The 5,381-nt window shown below is 38.9% G+C and overlaps 1 non-coding gene across 1 annotated transcript; it reads left to right on the forward strand.

Annotated features, from left to right (window-relative positions):
• Window positions 1–3,273: 3,273 nt before the first annotated feature.
• Window positions 3,274–3,487, forward strand: LOC115838511. The gene has a single exon (XR_004033527.1). It is a non-coding gene; the product is annotated as a small nucleolar RNA U3 (small nucleolar RNA).
• The last annotated feature ends 1,894 nt before the right edge of the window (window positions 3,488–5,381 follow it).

Here is a 5,381-nt window from a genome sequence, read left to right on the forward strand (position 1 = left end):
GTGATTCTCCTGCCTCAGCCTCCCAAGTATCTGGGACTACTGGTGTGTGCCACTATGCCCAGCTAATTTTTTATTATTATTATTTTTAGTAGAGACAGGTTTTTTTCATGTTGGCCAGGCTGATCTCAAACTCCTGACCTCAGGTGATCCACCGCCTTGGCCTCCAAAAATGTTGGGATTATAGGTGGGAGCCACTGCCTCCAGCCGTTACTTGGACAATTTCTAATAAAATCACAAATCCACATACCTATTGGACTAGAAACCTCATTCTGAGGATCTATTCTACAGATAGAAAACAAGCAGTGTTTAGATGCAAAACAAACAATGATTTTAATGGCAAAAGGAGGTAAAATTGTCAAAGGGAAATTTTCCACTTACACTTGCCCCAGGAGATGACAACATAAAATTAGATATTTCATCCCAACTGATTGAGAAAGAACCATGAAATTGAATGACCCTAAGAAAACAGACATAACAGAACTACTGGAAGATCTTTGCTGACCAGTGAACAATGGAAGAGACACATGGACTCATTCAATCCTTAATTAGCATCCTAGCCTGAACTGTCCCTTTCCTAGCACTCAAACCCTCCTAACTTTTCCCCTCTGCAAAGTTCTCAGTGGTTGTATTCACTGATGTGTACTCCTTGCCAGGCACTTTAATAAACGTTTTATTTTTTTCAATGCTCTTGTGGTTTTTGTCTTATTATTTGGCCAGAAAAATTAAACTACATGAGTCATGATTTGGACCTGCTAAATTGTATTGCCCATAGGATGTGTCCTGGGATGAGGCCAGCAGGCAGTTTCAGGTCTGTACCCAAAGCTTGGCTTAGGTGTTTGGGAAGAAGTAGATCAAGAAGCCACCAGCAAAGAAGTGTTAGTTGAAGCCAAAGACAGGAATAGGATACCAGCTAAGCGAAATGTGTTGCTGAGAAGATAAGAAGGCTTGGGTGAAAGCACTGGAAGATTTTCTAAAAGATGCCAAAGCATAAAGGATGAGTGAATATATGATCATTTAATTGAACCGTTCTATGTTTATTCTTTACTTGCAGCCAACCTCCAATGCCCAGTGCCTCCTGTTGCTTATAGTTTTAGACTATTTTGTCTCTTTCCACGTAGTAATTTTTTTTCCAGACTTCATTCGGGAAACCAGGGAGCCATCTGGTCACCTCATGATGGAAAAAGCATAAATGTTCTGGGAGGTTCCCTATAAATTATCATTATTGTGCAGCACTGATAAGGAAACAAGACCTGTCTCTGTTTTAAGGAGGACTCTCAGTCCTCAGGTTTATGTAAAAGGCATATATCTTCATTTAGATTTTACTTAATTTCTATGTGGAGCCCCACCCTTGCCACTTTTCCATGGGAAGAGTAGAAATTGAATCCCAATATCTTCAGGTTTACCCTGACCCCAGCTGTACAGAGGTCACCTTAGTCCTTTCAAGTAGGCAGCAGCTCTCTACTTCCTCTGTGCCTTTCTTGAGAATCAACTTTATCTTGCTGGGCAGCATGGCTCACACCTGCAATTCCAGCACTTTGGGAAGTGGAGGTGGGTTGATCACTTCACCCCAGGAGTTCGAGACCAGCCTGGGTAACATGGTGAGACCCCCATCTCTACACAAAATTAAAATATTAGCCAGGTGTGGTGCCGTGCATCTTAGTCCCAGCTAAGATTGCACCACTAGACTCCAGCCTGGGCAACCGAAGAGACTCTATCTCAAAAAAAAAAAAAATGAAACAAAAAACATCTATTTCCCCTTGCTGCCTGCTCACTGGCCTCAGGCCCCCTAAGACCCTTTGGAGTCCTATCATCCTTTGCTCTTCCCCACTCCCCCAAGAACTCTGCCCAGGTAGCACCATGCATGGCCTGTCTCCTCAGGACCTACCCACTGCTCTGCACCTCTGGGGCTTGGAAATCACTAGGAGGCTATGGCCATTCCTTTCTGGGATCTTCCTAACCTTTCAGACTCCAACACCAGACTTCCTCCCAGCCCCACACCACTGAAGAGAACTCTGATTTTTGACTCAAACGCATTCCCTTTGCTATGGTGTTCAGCCTCAGGGGCATCTGACTGTGGGCTTTAGCCAGAGGTCAGCAGATTGTCTTTTGCTGTTGTGCTCCTCCCCTAAGGCAGTTGATTTAAACAGGTCTACCTTCTTGGAGGTGGTAAGGGGGAAAGTTCAGAATTGTTTAAATGAAATAAGCAAGGGAAGAAAACATCAATTAGTATCTCAAAATATTCTAATAGTTGTGTTTACTTGTATCTCCAGATCACTCTGTTGTACCCCAAACAGACTCTTCTATCAACTGCCAACTCACCATGTCCACTTGGATATCCAAGGGAACATGATAGGATGTGATTTTGCCCTTTTGAGCATTAAAAATTTTCAGTGGCACTGAACTCCTGACACAAAGGAGAATTAGAAATAACTCAAATCTACACTTGAGCAAGACATATATGGTTTGTTTCTGTGGAGAAAACATCATCTTTCTAGTATCTCCTCACCACAGAGAAGAGCCCTACACCAACTGAGGACCTGGGTCCTGTGTGCAGAGAGTAACGTCCTGAAAGCATTAGGGGAGTGCTGTCAGGTGGATAGTGATGGCTTCTGATTGTCAGTTGGAGGGTGCTGTGCTAATTAGGAATTTCGTGACTTAAACTTAAAAAAATTTTTTTTTAATTAAAGAAACATTTGTAGAGGGAGGTTCTTGCTATGTTGCCCAGACTGGCCTCAAACACCTGGCCTCAAGAAATCCTCCCATTTCAGCCTCCCAAAGTGCTGGGATTGCAGGTGCAAGCCACCATGCCCAGCCAAGAAACGATACTTAAGAACCCAAGGTATTTGTTAAATTTGTGGAATGGAATTTTATATACATATAAATAATATATGTACATATATGTATACAAAATATAAATTATGTATACACATATAATTACATGCATATATACATATATAAAATATAATTAAATATGTTACATATTATATATTATATATGTTAAATTTGTGGAATGTAATTATGTATATAACATATAATGTAGATAGTATATATAATATATACATATACACATATGTGTATATATGTATATGTACATATGTATATAACATATTACATAATTTATGTAATTATATATTATATATACATAATATATTTATTATATATGTAATTATGCATTTTTAAAATATATACTGGTTGTAGGGATGGAGGTGGGAGAAATCTCTCCATCAACAAAATAGGAATAAAATTCCTAGTGCCAACTAAGGCAGAGGGCAGATCTTTATACTTTCAGGGGTCAATTCTATAGTAGGTTACTAGAGAAATGTTTCTGAACAGAGTGAGGAGAAATCTCAATGAAAAGCTGCAGTAGCTCTCCTCAGCATGAAGCTGGCAGGTGGTGCCACCTGGTGGTAGCCACTGCTTGCTGTCGATGACCGTTCTTTGCTCCTTGGACAAGGATGAGAGAGAGAGAGAACACAAGCTGCGGGTTCCTTTCTGATGTGATTGCTTGTATTTTGTTCTTCACTCTCAGGGATTGTTCTTTTCACTTTTCCATAAAGGAAAGGGGTAACATCTAGTATCTTCTTTATTTCAGTTTTCTTATGGCCATACTAAGAATGCATTTGACAACAAAACTCTCAAAAAGATAAATTGAAGGTGTATCTCTTTCTTGGCTTGCTCACACTTTACCAAAAACTTCCTTTTTCAAGTAAAGCAGTTAGTTCTTTGCTTATTTTTATATAACAATATATGATACTATTTTAATTTTAAACATGTCTTCTCACTAAACATACACATCAGTACATATGTATCTAATTAGTTTTTATCTTCTGTGTAGTATCTTAAGATATGAATAAATTATAGTATCTTTATTTAGCCAGGGATGTGCCATAGCATATTTAACCATTGGTTTTCTCTCAGTGCTTTCAATTCTTTGCTAGAACAAGCAGTGCTTGCGATGAACGTCGTTGTATGTTTTCTGCACATCCATGAATTTTCCTTAATAGTAAAAAAGATGTGGAATTGCTGGGTCAAAGAGTATCTATGCTTTAAGTTCTAAGCTACTACCAAAATGTCTTTCAATTCAGCACTGAGATTTTACACCACCCATCAACAGTGTGTGGAGTATATATCTGGTCCCCACTTCCGTTCTTTCTCTCTGCCTCTTTCTCTTAATCTCACTCTTTCTCTCTTTCAACCTGGACAGAAGAAATAACATCTTATTAATGGTCTAATTTAATTCCCCTTTTTACTAACTAGATTGAAATGATTATATTTCATGGTCATTCATATTATTTTCTTCTGCAAATGTCTATTAATATATGTATACAGTTCAATACTGAATTATGCATGCTTTTCTTTTTTGCATGCAGGTCTTTGTATATTCTGGATATTAATTCTTGGTTGGACCAGTCTAGTCTTTAATTTTGTTTATGATATGATATTCAGAAGTTATCAATATTGATAGAATCAGGTTTATCAATCTCTTCTTTCATATTTCTTTAAATTTGTGTTTTAAGAAGACTTTATGTATCTTTTATATTTTTTCTATGACTTTATGTTTATATTTATTTAACAATCAAGTATATGTTTCTATAAATGGTTCAAGGATCTATCTTAACCTTTTCCTGAGTGTATAAACACTATTTGTTGACTAGTTTACCTTTCTGAACTGATTTGAATAGGCACTTTTTTCACATTCTAAATTTTAATATACTCAAAGGTCTTGAGCTGAGAAGAAATATCTAATTTTTTATTTTTTAATTTTTATTTTTATTAAAAATTTTTTTTTCAAGACAGAGTCTCGCTCTGTCACCCAGGCTGGAGTGCAATTGTGTGATCTTGGCTCACTGCAACCTCCGCCTCCCAGGTTCAAATGATTCTCATGTCTCAGCCTCCTGAGTAGCTGGGATTACAGGCATGTGCCACCACACCTGGCTAATTTTTATATTTTTAGTAGAGATGGGGTTTCACCATGTTGGCCAGGCTGGTCTTGAACTCCTGACCTCAAGTGATCCACCCGCCTCAGCCTCCCAAAGTGCTGGGATTACAGGCGTGAGCCACCGCGCCCAACTTAAATTTTTATTTTTTTAGAGACATGTTCTCACTCTGTTACCCAGGCTGGAGTGTAGTGGCGCGATCATAGCTCACTGCAGCCTCAAACTCTTGGGTTCAAGTGATTCTCCCACCTCAGGCTCCTGGTAAGTAAGGACTAAAAGCATGCACCACTACAACTGCCTATTTTTTTTCTTTTTTGTAAAGGCAGGGTCTCACTATATTTCCCAGGCTGATCTCAAACTCCTGGCCTCAAACGATCCTCCTGCCTTGGCCTTCCAAAGTGCTGGAATTACAGGCATGAGCCACTGTGCCTAGCCCTGAGAAGA

Source organism: Nomascus leucogenys, chromosome 14, assembly GCF_006542625.1.
Source record: "Nomascus leucogenys isolate Asia chromosome 14, Asia_NLE_v1, whole genome shotgun sequence".
In the NCBI taxonomy this organism is placed as follows: domain Eukaryota; kingdom Metazoa; phylum Chordata; class Mammalia; order Primates; family Hylobatidae; genus Nomascus; species Nomascus leucogenys.